This window comes from Osmia bicornis, chromosome 2 (genome assembly GCF_907164935.1).
Source record: "Osmia bicornis bicornis chromosome 2, iOsmBic2.1, whole genome shotgun sequence".
NCBI lineage: Eukaryota > Metazoa > Arthropoda > Insecta > Hymenoptera > Megachilidae > Osmia > Osmia bicornis.
In genome coordinates, this window is record NC_060217.1 from 6,145,836 (window position 1) to 6,160,832 (window position 14,997).

The window sequence follows — 14,997 nt, forward strand, 5'->3', positions numbered from 1 at the left end:
CGACTGAATTAAATACACTGTATATTTTATCGTGGCGACGCGAACGCGTTAAAATGTTACCCCATCGGGGTTTCCATTTTCAAGTTGAAGCTCGCTCGTTCACCGTCGAATAACAAACACCGTTCAGTTTAGCAAGCGCAGCGATGCAAGATGGTATTTTTACGAGTATTGCCTTATGCTTAACCGAAGACAATTGACAGGCCGCTCGAGGGCAAAAGCGTTAGGTTTACGACCACAGGGGGTGCGGAGGACGCGCTTCCGTCGAACGTATTCGCGTAGAGATTATGATTTCTGGCAACGAACAGGCACCGCTTCACGAGTGTGGAATGGAAAAGAGATATCGTTTGTTTGAAAAGTAAAAAGAGATACAGTGAGAAGGAGATGAGAGGGGAAAAAGAAAGCGAAAAGCAATGCATACGGCCCGTTATTCCAGAGCCGTGTCGTAAAAGACACAGGAGTTACGACGCGAACGCGCATCCCAACGGCTGGCCAATTGGAAAATTTCTTTTTCGCTCCTCTCCTTTCTTCTCGCTTTCTTTCGTTCTCTTTTCTTCGTCGCTTCCACCCACGAGCGATTTACGAGGGAAGTGAAAGACACTCGTCTGCTCGATGCCAGTTTTATACCGAAATCACCACGACCGTCACGCCACTTTACATATTTAATGGAATTCTTCGGACGATCCTCTTCCACCTTTGATCAACCACCGACCTCGGCCCCCGTTGAGACCATAGAAAAATTCCATTCGCTCGAACTGTCGTCTTTTGTTGCTTAATAAGTCGTAAAGCTTCTCTTTCTCCTCTATTGTTCCCCGTTGTTCGTAAAACAGGACATCGAAAGCGGCGCGCGTTCAGGCTCGATCCAGAAATTATTCGCGACCGCGATCGTATCTGCCGTTGGGCGGGAAATTTACGGGACGATCGAGCGAACGAACGCTCGAGCTTGAATGTCTTCATTGAGCGAAGAAGGCGATCGCTCGGCGTGAAACGATACACGATCCTCCCGAACGCGACGCGGTTTGAATTGCCAGGAAATAACGATCGGGAGCATCGTGGGACGCGTTGATAAACGATGCGTTGCGTTCGAATGCGACGTTTAACCCGCTAGCTTTTTCCCATATCGGTAGACGAGTCTCGTTTCTTCAGGAATTTTCAAAACGTTCCTCGGATTCGGGACGCAAGCGGCGAGCTCTTAAAGCCGACGCGACGCGTTCCTTTTTTCCTTCGCCCTTTTAAAAAAGGGAACGTTAGCTGCGACCGAGTGGTATAAAATCGCGCGGAATCACGGGGAATCCACGATGTTGTTTACTCGCACGATCGTTTTAATTTTATATGTCGTCCGTATGCCAGAGGAAATTAAGGGCGGTGAGATTCCTACTGGATACTCGTGCAACCGCGCAACGATTGCAATAAATTGAACCGCGAAGGGGCAACTTTCTCCGCAGGGGTACGCGTAGGTGGTTGTCGAATATTGCCTCGATACTGGTTTCAAACGAGCAGGAAGCATTCGGTTCGAATACGTGGCTGGATTTAGCGTTTCTTTTTTCGAATAGCGCCGCGCGAACGTTCCTCGCGTCTACGTTTGAACACGAACCGCGCCGGGGGAGAAAAAGCGAGCAAAGAGGAGAAGAAACGAACGCGTCGATACGCCTGCGTTTTCATAAATATTTTCGACAATTCGAAAGGCCGTTCGAAGGTTGAGAACATGTTCGGTTGGCGAGCGGAGCTCGCAGGAAATCGCTTTGATGACCGCAGTCTTCCGGGGCATCCGGGCTCGTGAGCACACGAATCAGATAATTTCGTGTGCCAATTATGTTATCGTTAAGAAGGGCAAGAAAAAAGAAAGGAAACCAGATCGAGATAACAGAGGGAGGCTAAACAGTTTATTGAACGAAGAGAAAAATTGCTGAGAAAAATGTTGCGAAGATAACTGGCGAGTAATAGAGCCGTGTACTCGGTGTGGACATTATCTGATGGAATTTACATCCACCCTTGCCTCGCTATAAATACCATTGCAAATTATTTGTATCGGTGATTAGAGTTTCAGGTTTCAGCATTCGAGTCGTTTTTCTCACCTTTTCCAAAGTGTACAATTTAATCGTCGAATATTAAACTTTTAAATTTGCTTCCCACGCGTATTTTTCGATTCCAAAGTCACCTGACGACGCGCTCTTTTATTTCGATGCGTTAATCCTTCCGCCGGGGCGGAGGGTTTAATTACAGACCGATCGAAGTGTTCTCTGAAGCATCGACTCGAACGCGTCATTGTCCGCCGGTGGGCCGGTATTGTACTCCTCTTTCCACGAGCGCACGAGCCCGCGCAAACAACAAATTATGTACTCGCATTTGCATATTTGATACGTGGCTACAACGTCCCGTAGGAAACGGTCCGGGTACTGAGTTACGTTACGACGCCGCCTCTACTCGGTCCGCCAGTTTTCGCTCCTCTCGCCGTCTCATTCTAGCTTCTCCTCGTTGCAAGCGTTCAACTTTCCACGGATCGAGCTCGTTACTCTCTGGGAATCGAAAAATCGAGCGATCGCGATCGAATCCTGTCTTGCTGACGATAATCCGAGCGTACCGGTAGGCTAACGGGTAGACGTAATTATTAGAACCGCGTCGAATGACTTACGCAAACTCGCAATACTAGAAAAGTTTCATATGGATTCGTAGATACGGTATCTACACGTGTTTTGCTTGTACGTCGGTCGCGTTGCTTCTGGTATCGATTAATTTTCGTTGACTAGCCTCGCTTCCAGTTAATCTACCTCTCCTGAACACGACGGGCTTCTCATCTCGTGAAACCGTGATTATGTAATTACGCGTGCGGTGAAGTTGCCGGCCATTTTCACGATTGTCGGCGTTCGCCTCGGCTAATCCTTGCCCGTTTACAAGCGCGCCGATCATCCACGGAGATTATATTATCGATAGGGAATCAGGCTTGTAATTCAGGTAGCGTTGAGGATCCGTGCAAGTGTGTATCTTAAATCGATCGATGTCATTTCGTGTTGCCGTGTACAAATGGATATCTGCTTTTAAACTCGCCTTTCCCTTTCGCTATCATCGATCGCGATTCACTCCGCTCATTTTTCCCCCGTTCGCGATGATTGAGAAACACGACAAATTGTCCGCTCTTATTTGCATATCCAACGTCGCGCGGCTACTCGGCTTGCCGCTTTCGAACAAACGGTGAAACGGCGATCGACCAAGTCGGATTAGATCATATTTGGAAAACCGGTATGAACGCGAGACGGACGTATACTTTGAAAAAGAATCACGGTACCCGCGATACGAGTTATTCATTCGTCCGTCGCGCGCAACGTTCGACACGTGGGACGTGGGGTTAAAATACGCGCGACTTTCGCATCGCGCCATTGTGTTTTCTCTTTCTCTTTCCGCTCGCGGTACGTCCCGTAAAAAGGACAGATCATATGGTCGCATTTGCATAATTCACACGTGGGTACAGGATGCGCGCAGTCGCGAGAGTGGTCGAATATTATTTTCCTCTTTTACCCGCCCGTTCTCGCGGCTTATTTTTTCCTCTCCTTGTTCCCGTGTACTTTGCATTGTTTAACGTCATCGATACCTCCTTCGCGATCCGAAGAATCACGACGATGCTCGGTCGATTCGCCTTGAAACGTGGTCCTTCGTGAAATAAGCAGTATTCCTGGGAATCGATGGTATAGGATAAATTCTAACGAATCTACGGGGTAGTTTTTACACAAATTACTATTTGTCCTATCTAGACAATTGTTGTACGAGTAATCGATACCCTATGTCTCGAAGAAATCCGCCCGGTCGTTACGCTGGTCGATCATCCTCGTTATCTGTCGTTATCGTACAACCGTTGCTCCATTATTGTAAGAATCGCTGTTACGATCGGCATTATTAATATCAGCGATACCGCGTAATATTCGTACTCGTTAAGTTCGGATTAGAGATGGGTCGTGAGCGGCAACGTGTATACCTGGGCGTAGCGTGAATACTCACAGATAAATTCAATCTCGAGAATCCATTAACTACGACGCACTTCTTGAGCCCGGCGTTACCCTACCGTGCGTGGGTGCCCGGTAATGGGAAGTGCACATAGAAACCGTCCTGCCCATATTTGTCTACCATTCGTCTTTTTCAACCTCGGTCCCCTTCGTCTTCGTGTGTTCCTGCCTCGAAGCGAGGATTTCGTGTTCGGCCGTGTGTACGTACACACGTGTACGGGAGCAAAGCCGACCGGTGTGCGTAGGTCGTGCATTCCTGAATGTCCTTTGGGAATCACAGTGGCATTAGTCCTTTCGGATTCTAGACTGAAGCCCGAGCGCACACACTCGTCACGTCGCGTCGGTAAGACGTGACGAATGGATACCAGCGATCACCGGCTTTGATAAACATATTAAGTCGCGTTAAGCCTGGCTACGAGCAAACAGGGTAGATCCGAATCGATTTCACCACGGCCCCTGTCACCTCCACCACTTTGGAATTTATCCCTTTGCTTTTTTCCTCTGTAATCTGTCTGCTGAGGATGTATACCTTATAACTTGTTCCGGCTGTCTATGCATTATCCTCGGATCGATCCTATCGGTCAAATTAATACCGTGTAATTTTAAACACGTCCGAGGGAACATCTACCGTGACGTGTATATTAGCTCGTTGAAATCATCGCCGCGCCGGTGTACGGAGCACGCGAGTTCCTAGATTCCCTCCTTTACCTTCCCATTTATTGAGTCCTCTTACGATCAATGCGAATCTCGAGAGCGACGACGAAAGAACCGTCATACGGGAACCGCTATAAATATTATCCCGTGGCTTCGAACTGTACCCGCTGTAACGTAAACGTTTGCAATTCGAACATGGCTGACGGTACGCGCGATGTGGCAGTAAATTTCGCGTTAAGCCGAAGTCAAGGTAGATGATTTACGTGAGTACGTGGAGAGTAGGTGTTTCTTTGCTTCGTACCGTCTCTGCCGAAAATCTTATTGACTCGTGTAACTGAGAAAGTATTACATGTAATCATGGAACTTAATTAGAAAAAACTACAGACACTCCTAGTTGTCCAGTCTCCTCCTTTCTATTGATACGTGTACGCCGGTCGAAGCAAACGTAGCCAGCTGTCCGTAGAGTTTTATAACAAGTTCCTACGTATTTCTAACCAAGGTATCATTCATTCAACTTGTCAACAACGCGCGACTGTAGCGTTGTTACCACTACCGAAAGCTAGCCAGTACCGTGTCGTTGCTGTGTATCCTTTCGCGGGGAATAGGAATAAAGGTGCTGGTACATTTGCCACGCAGCACGCGACGCCTTGGTAACAATAGGATTTTAGGATGCGTGGGTGGTCCACGGGTTTATTTCTCACGAGACAGCGAGAAATCCCTTATTTACAGCTGCTAGCTCGCGGACAATAGTGTCCTTGCAGAATCCTTCGATCGTTCTTCGATCGTTTCTCCCTGATTCTCTTCTCAACGTGCTGCCTTTAATTTCGAAACTCCTCCAAACGCGAGTTTAATCCTTCGAATCGCAAGAACAATATCACCGGTTCAAACTTGCCATGCGTCTTTCTTAATGGATCACTGTAACTAAGGATCATCATAATTTTCGGTGGCTATGCATCTCGGCTAAACCGGAAACGCATTTCTAATCTCGGGAACGTTTTACCGCTCACGTGTACGATTTGTATAATACAAACACCAAGAAGATTCAAAGTCCTTTGAAATTAACGTTTCGACGGGCCATTCTCTTCGGGTTCGAAGGGACAAGGGGTGCGCGGTTAAAAAATATGGTTCCCTATGCAGATAGCGGACGTTTAAACAGGATTCGATTGTTATATGGACAACTGGCGACTGACATTTTTATGCTCGCCCGGTGGACTGACAACGGACGTTCAACGATGTTTGGCCAAGACTTGGTCGTCAATTCGCGTTAATTTACGATGATTCGAGGGCCGATTGATTTTCTTTTGCGGTATCGAAGAAGGCGCGTCCGGTCTGGTATACGCGCCGCGAGCTCTGATCCTCGAAGGCGGCGCGCAACTTGCAGTCACCGTGTCTCGATCCACTTGAGCCGCGACCGATCTCCTTATGAATGCTGCTTACTGTCTGTAACAAGTGCATAATCAGCGGGCATTTGAAAACGACCTCGTTATCGTTGAATCGTGTCGCGTCGCGTTTCGATCAGATCCGAGGACACGCCTCGATTCGTCATCGTCTGAGCATACCGGTTCCTAGCCCCTAAGCTCCAAGCCACGTTGACTCGGACCGAGCCATCGTGTCTTCGTTGTTTGTACGAAAAAACTCTTGCGAGGTATAAAATGCAAACGAGCCGAGGATTCGTGGAACTCGATACAAGTGACCCGAGAGATACGAAACGGACGACCTTAGGCCCGTAAGACGCGGTATCGACGATCACTTGGAATTTGATGAACCCTTTCGTGCCGTGCTAATTGCGAAATAACGATATTCCCTTTACGAACACTTTGAGATAACTCGAAACTCGTAGAACGAGATATCGTTGACACACTGGATAGGTAGGATTCAGTTTAGAAGAGAACGCATCTTCTAGATCCGTAGAATTACTGGTTGGAACATCCTATCGGATCATTCCACTCGCGTTTGATGTCTACCTGCTCTGTAACTCATTCGAATGGTTTCTGAATATCGGATCGCGATAGCGCGAGCACAGGTTTCCGATCTTCCAAGCTATAATTACTTCGTTACTATTCATTAACACGTTCGATTCCGCGGAGGCCACCGGTGACCAGCGCGATAAATTTCATTTACACGCCCCGAGAATAAGAATTAAACGTACGATCACAGGAATCATTCTTTCCGATGATTCTACAGTTTGATGGAATCCGGTCAACCCACAGTATGTGTTCTTCAGGAGGTCGTTCTCCGGGACGCGTTTGAAATAAATTTTCTTCGATGTCCGGTTCAAGTTCTTTCCTTTGCATTATGACACCTTTACTCTACATATATTCAATCGTTCTGTTGAAACTAGACAGGAGTGATTCGCGAGAATCTCCTCTCGCGAATTCCGTACGTCCGGTTATATCAATATTTTACAAAGATAATGCAGTTGCCCTTCGCCGGAATGACACGTTTCTCGTGGCCATAATATACACACGTGTATATATTATATTTTTTTCTTTCTTTTTCGTTTATTAAAATCAAGTGGATCGTGGAAAATATTTTTCACGACGAGGGTGTGTGCACGTGTTGGTAACGAGACGCGACCACGGCTGATCTACATATTTTCTATCGTGCAAAAACAGTTTTCTGAACCGAAGTCTACGTTCTGTCGGCGTATTTATTGGCGAAACGAAGCGGATTTCATATCGCGCTTCGAGGCGACATCGTGGTGCAAGGAAATGGTCTCACGGTACACCTGAAAACCGGTCGCATTCTGCTAATTGGCTAAACAGTGTAACTACCCCGACTTATAGGTCGATTTACATTGGCCATAAGAAATTTGTTGCCTCGCTACTTGCCCTGACGGTCGCATAACGGTAGCTATTAATTTAATAGAATATCGCGGCGCAAAAGGGGACCACGTAGAACGATGCTCGATCGTGAAGCATTCGCTGCTTTAATTTTGATTCCTCGATCATTAGACGGACGCGCTTCCAATTCGCTTACAACTGGACACCGGTGCCTTTGAACTGCATAGCCATCGGCTAAACGATCATCCCCTTGCTCGTATCTCGTTTTCCTATAATCTCCATCGGAATATACACGTTTATCAGTTTTCCAGTAATATCGATCGGTGGAAAATAAATGATCGACTTAAACACGTCCGACTTTATGATAAGGATTGTTTATTACACGTATTTTAATTACTTTAGATAATTACCGTCAGGAGTTAGATAAAGTAGCGATCGGGGCGGATTAATTCTACTGCCGGTTTCTCAAATAACTGTGCTGTCAACTATTTCATTAAAAATAGATTCGAGTTCTCTTTAAATTATCCTAAAGCAAGGAATAGTATTTAGTAATTTAGAAAAACGCTGTTTCCCGTTGGAATAAGATAAGAATTAATAAGCAAACACTTGATCGGCCAAGAGAAGATACATCGATAATCTGAATAATATAATTGACAGAGGGGTCCGTTAAAAGACTCAGTTCTATTATTTCGTTCTGCGAGGTTCATTAAAACGTGCCGTAGGCTTTTTGCCGACCGCAGCTCTGGACACTCGTTGTTCAGTGTAATGAAGATCTAGTCCGGGAACAGAAAACAAACGGTAGAGGATGCAGGATTAGTTCATCGTTCAGGACTGACATAGTCGACCCTCTAAGGATAACAGTATCCTATTAATTAGCCGTGTCGAAGCGTCGGGACCGATTAAATCGAAATAGTGAGCTCGTTTCGCGGAGGCGTTCCTTCAGCCTCTTTAAGGCCGCATTAATTGCCCGTGAAAACGCCCCCGCGCACACACGCTACCCGGTTTCACCGCAGTTCATTAGAGTCCACACCGGGTAACGCCAGTTGAATCTGATGTTGGCGAAAATAAATCCTTGAGGATGGACGCCTCTGTTCCTGCCTTCTGCTAGGCGCCATCTTGAAGAGTAAAGAGAGACCCACGCGGAAGTTTATCCTGTACCGCTACCATTTCTGTCTCCTTTTCACCATTCGATATTGTACATCTTTCTTTCCTTTTCATCGTGTTATCACCGCCCATTCGATCCCTGCCAGAGATCGATTCTCGTCGACGGCTTCTTTGATGCTTCAATTTTCGTCCAGTGGCGTAGGAGGAGGACGAGCTGATACTTTCACGAATCAATTGTTTTTGGATATCATACGCATCGACAGATTTCTATTTCAAAGTTTTTATACTATACGCTTAGATATTACTACTTTTTTTTGAAATATATAATTTTTTATTTCCGATTCTCGTGGCCCAGATAAGGGAGTACTTAACGAGGGTTAGTTTTGGATCAAGAAACGCGCGATTGAAATTAATAACACCCTTAAAGCATCGGATCAAAATATTTTGATTCTACGTCTGACAAGGTAGCGTGAAATAACATATTCGAGTCCTTTGAAGCTGGTATACGCTCGTTGCTTTATCGCATTCCGATCACAATAAATTAATAAACGCCCTTTTTCTTCCCCCTTTGCTTACGCCACCAAGATCGTTCGACCGCGATATTAGCGGGTTTATTAATTTATTTTTTCTTTATTAGCCGTACGAGTCGCGCCCATCGGTAATCAGGGATCTGTAATTAGTCGAACATGCTGTCTGTCCATTGCGATTTATGCCGTGCCCCCGGGGATAATTTCCCCTTTCCTCTCTTCTTTCTTTCGCTCCGTTCCTCCGCCAACGATTCTTCTTCGATTCTTTCGAGCTTCGACTCGTTCGAGGTTCTCGTCATCTTTGGATCCCGTTTCGAGGAAACACGAACTCCTCGGCTTCCCCGTATCGACGCGATTTATCCCAGAACTACGTAATTGTTGGTTTACACCAGGAAACACGAGCACCGGTCAATGCCGGTTGATCGATCGCTTGGTTGCACTTCGAATTTCGTTGCCAGAAAATACCCTTCGTTAATGCGCACGCTGCTGCATAACATTTCGTAAATTACACGTTGTTCCGCTTCGATACTCGATTATATCCAATCACTCAATAATAATATATTTTGTGTTCTTTTGCCGTAGTAAATATACAACGAAAGTTTCTCGTTCGACGCGAGATTGTCACTTAATATTCACGGTTAATTATTTTATTTCAAACATACGAGTAGATACACGAATTTGCACGAAGATTGATTAGATGCAATCGTTCCGCGGATAAAGCCCCGAGCCTTTTCGCATGCACGATTCCATCCTATCCTGTTTTTCGGCGGCTCTTAACGAGCAGCGTGTCTCGGTAAACATACAAGATAAGAATCTCTTGGCGTGTTCATCCTTTGACTAAGTGATTCGCGGGACGCGAGGAATACGGTCTCGGTCCGTTGTCTGGCTGGATTTAAGACAGCAGACATCTGTCTGTCTGTCTGTCAATGACCACACCTTCCTTTCCCGACGTCTCGTTTGTTCTTCACGGTCCCTGGGGATCCCCCAGGGATTCTATCGCTTTCAACGAAACGAAATGTATCCCAGCGTCGAAAGAATGTCGCTACTCAACGACTGGTAATAATAGACAGTGGTCGGAAAGTCCGGGGAAAAAGGACGCGTAATTATACGTGGTCGAACGCGAAGAGATTCGAGATATCCCGTCGCGAGATCGTTCGATCGTTCAACAAGAGGATCGAGGAACGGTCGGTTCTCTCTGGTATTTACATTTCACCTGGTGCGTACCTCATCGGCCGCGATAAAGCTCCGTACAATTACGTCTGTACATTTTTCTTCGTGAAACTTTAATTCCATCTTGTCCGCGTTGCCTCGCGCCGTTTACGGTTCACCGGTGTTGTAACCGCGGCTTATCGCCGGCATGACTTATCGCTTTAAACAGCACCTTTTTCGCGAGAGGCCGGTGTACCGGGACCTTCGTAACAACCTAAATTAAGTCCTCGCCTTCGTCTCTCACCCGTATTTCATTTCCACCCGGGACGCGCGTGGTGCACGCTCGTTTTCTCGGTTTAAGATTACCGCCACGCTAACCCGCGCCGTTAACGAGTCCTCCTGCTCGTTTCCATTCCCAGCGTATCCGCGCCTCGAAATCTGTAATTGGTCGGAACGTCGATACGAAAAGCGCGAGTCGGTCCGGTTCCGGTGATGCTTTTTTTCGCTCCATCATACGGAATTCTTGTCTTTCCGTTTACGACGAGGCGAGCCTCGTAAAACGACCGATCCGGTCGCGAGAGGATCCCGAACGCAAGCTACCCTGGCTTCGATAACGCGACCGAACAGTTGCAATCGCGGTATAATTCGCGTTGGATCGCGTTAAGATTGAATTGTCGAGCAAACGATCGCGATTTACGATCAATACACGACTCATTAGGAGGAAAACTGGTCATTTACGACACTATGAAACGGATTTCAGTCACAGTTCTTTACGATATTCTTACTAAACATTATTAGCCGATCACGCTTCGTTTGCTTAGCATTCTGCGCGCTCTCGCGCTTATTTAAATTTAATTTCAAAGAACGTATCACGTTGTGACTATTCGTTGAACACGTCTACCGGGTACACGTGCCTTGGCGTGTAGCTCGTTTCGATGCCTCAGAGTGCAAGCGTTATTATCCTACCGATAACGGTACATACGTAGGAAGCAGAGAAGAATCGGGGACTTAATTTAGGCTATTACCACGTCCGGACTCGAATCGGTACGTTTCTTGACAAACTGTTTCGACCGTGAGGATTAAGCAGGAAGCCGTTCTTCACCAACTACATTAATCCTGCTTAAAAACTCTCCGAGTCTTCGCATAAATCTTCGTATATTTTGGCAGAGGGAGATCTTCCTCTGACCGTCCTAAATGGTCTCCAAATTTACGCTTATCATACTCGCATCGAATAATATCAATTGTCCAAGATGAACGATCATCGCGTCGTTCTTAGCTCGAATAGATCGTTAATTCCATAATAAGATGGAACTGATCGGCAATTTACGCGACGTGTATCGTTGTCGCGCGCGATAATTCGCAGACACTCGAGATGATAATGGACCGGTTACTCGCGCTCCAACTCGCAGTGTCGACTAGCGATTTCGTCGATTTCTTCGTTAGCAGAGGCAAGTACGACGAGACAGGAGGGAAACGAAATTGACGAGGAAGAAATAGGAGGTAGAAAAGGGTGAAGTAAGCAGAAGAGGCGGTCTTGCCTCGGCGAGTGTATAAACGTATAGCCGGCATGAAATACGATGAGAGAATGCCTCGGGTGCGAGACTTATGCTAAGTACACGCACACGAGGCTCGTACGTAGCCGCGGCACGGTCCACCGTTCTCGACTTCCATCCACGTAGCTGGTATCCTCGTGCTCTGCGATGCGATCCGCGATCGTGTGCGTGCGTGGTCGCGTGTTTCGCGCGTTTGCCTTGCGCTCGCCACGGCTCCTGCCTTCTACCTGTGCCTTTATATGGGATTCCATGCGCCGCGCCACGCCGCGTCGTGCCGAAGCACAGTAGTACCACTGCCACAGTCGACAGATCATCCGGCTCGAATACGCTCGATGTATGTTAAATATCCCGGGGTTCTTCCTCAATTTATGTTCTCGCTTTTAACTCCGACATAGCGTTATTTACGTTTCGTAATCATTTTGCAAATTGATACGTCAAATGTGCTACATTGTCGTACTCTACGCCGAAAATATGTTACTTTAATTTCGTTCCGATCGATTTCTCGTAATCACCGTATAGGGATATCAATCAAAACGTTAAGTTGCGAAGGCACAAAAGCTTCAGGATGTCGGTGTTACGACGTGCGCGCACGCGAGCATTTATAAGTTGATGAGGAACGACTGGACGGGGCGACCGAGGGTGGTTCGAGGCTGAAACGTAGAACCCAGAGGCGACGGTCGTCATAATTCATTCGGTCGAGCCATCATCGGGTTGGCGTCTCGACCGATCCGAGCTCACCGTGCCAAGAAACGTATACTCCATGCGCGATAAATAAATTCAGCTAAGCCGAGATCAGAGCGTACGCGCGAGTTGACGATAAACTGGACGATGCTAGTCTCATCGACATCGGACAAATCCGTTCGGTGCAATAATTTTCGTTGGCTACCGTTGTAGCACGGCTCGTTGTAGATCGAGAAGCTTATAAGATTAGTTTAATCAACTGTACACGTACTTAGCGTACGTATGCAAGAAGGATAATCGTTCGATGCGACAAGGATACGATCACGTATGAAAGCCGTGTACCACCAGACGGACAAAGCGACGAGAGAGATCTGCTTCTCTTTTTATTCCTTCGGGACTGGCTGATCGCGGCGAGGTCGTCTGAAACAAAGTGGGACATTAGTGTTCCTTACGTGTATTGTTAACGAGCCACGCAAATCGATCCATTCGTTAGCTGACGGGATCAGTCGGAGCGGTAGCTTGTCTCGTCTTTCCATCGCCATATTTTACTCTGATCGGTCGACGATTTGTCTACTGTGCGGCTCGTGTAACCCTATATACAAACAGGTTGCCTCGCGAAAATGCGGATCATTTAACGATCAGTTAGGCGTTGACGTGTTTAATGATGGTAAAAGGTAAAACAACGCGATCATCGGAATTTATTCAACACGTCGAAAATCATTCCACGTTTTACGGGTTAAATAACTATACCGAGACGTCTGTATCGTCTAGATTCGCCTTGACAGCCGGGTAATATCGGCAGATACCACGATATCGTGCCGTCGATATCGATCTAAAAATCGTTTCACACGTTAGCCGAGGGAAACGAGGCAGATGCGTTATAACGAAATCCATAACTGTAACGAACAATGTGATATATTCCGTCTGGTAATAGGGACATTAACACTTCGCAGAATATTACGCGTTTCGAAAGGGACAATTTCGATGGAAGATACGAGACAATCGGACGCCGTAACGTCGACACCACACCCTCGGGGATACGTTTCGAGGATGCGGTAAGGAGGTACACAAGGACACGCGGAATAGGTCGGAGGAGCGTGGGCATAGGACCGATTCGCTTTGCTCGTCGGCGATCGTGCCAGGTCGCGTACTGGCCACTTAATGTCCCATAGAACCGTTTCCAGGGCTGTTCCCTTTCGAAAACGATCGCGTGCCAGCTGCGGATCCGGACCGTTCAACCGGACGAGAAATCTCGTTTAATCGGCAACGATACGGCACGGATCTCGCCATAAGGCATTCATTAACGTCACCGTTCCCTATTACTATCGATGCATATTCTTGCAACAATGCAACTAGCCGGGCCTGCATTCCATCCTGTCCACGTGGGCGAACATCGACCAGATAGGGATCTGTGTTTCATTATCGCATCGAGATAACTGGTCCGACTCTGTGTCCTGACATTATTCAAGATTCCTCACCTATCAGAATGCCCACGTTTTCTCATATTTTTCGTCTATCTTTAAACACCGACAGCTCTAATTCAGGAAACTAGGAAATTCAGTTTTCAACGTTGGAAAATTAACGCTCTGTACGAAGGTTCTTTTTTTGTCAAACGATAAGACAAAGTGTAGGTGTTTCATACTTTTTTTTTCGCGAAAATCGAGTTCTAGTCTATCTGCTGCGAGGATCGTTCCTGCGAACGTTCGAAACTCGAGAGGATATCTGGTTGGACGGACAAGACAAGAATCTCATTCCATCCACGCCCAGACCGCGGTGCTGCATAACATTGTGCCGGAGCATATAAATATCCGCGGAAATTATGATGTACCATAACTGACGACACCGTAGATCAGTCTTGGTCCGTTCTCCTTCACGCAAGGGAAACTATTATCATAAATAAGCGAGCAAGAGCGTGCCTCTTCTCTTGTACGTTGTCACGTCGAACTCGACCCATTAACTTCTTCGACGGAACTCGTTAAAAAGGATTCCCACCGTTTCGTGGGTGATGCGACAACCAACCACGAACTGGAGTGACCGTACCAACGGTCCTCGCTTATTATCGATCCCCATCAATTACAATCCTTTTCCAGATTGTAGCTCGTTAAGCTTATATAGATTAGATCGTTTTATCTTCCTGCCCATTCTTTTTCCTTTCGCTCTTTGTCACCCGGATTGTCGAAATTCGACTGGGCAAGGTATTAGATTTTTCTTCAGTTTTCCTAAACGGTAGGTATCAACTTTTGCAAATATGAAAATTTTTTGAATCAATTTTCCATCAACGTCCCTGCTCATCCATGAATCTCACGTGTGTCGCGTTTGAAATGGTATGCGTATAAGTGTGTCAATAGCACCCACATATAGTACGCATGTTGGAGGACTCACGTGGTAGACCGAAGACGCGCATGTCTTGGTAAGATTTCTCTCATCACCGCGTCTTTGTTGCTCCTCTGTCTGTCCGTGTTGTCGGAGCTCTCTCGAACACATGGGAGTAAAACGGAACGAGGCGGGAGCGTGTGCGCGGCTCCATCCACCGCACCGTGTGGACACACACTCA

At 46.8% G+C, this 14,997-nt stretch overlaps 1 protein-coding gene across 1 annotated transcript in view; it reads left to right on the forward strand.

Annotated features, from left to right (window-relative positions):
• Positions 1-14,997, forward strand: part of LOC114872016 (agrin-like) — a 349,276-nt gene that overhangs the window by 25,030 nt on the left and 309,249 nt on the right. The window lies entirely within an intron of this gene.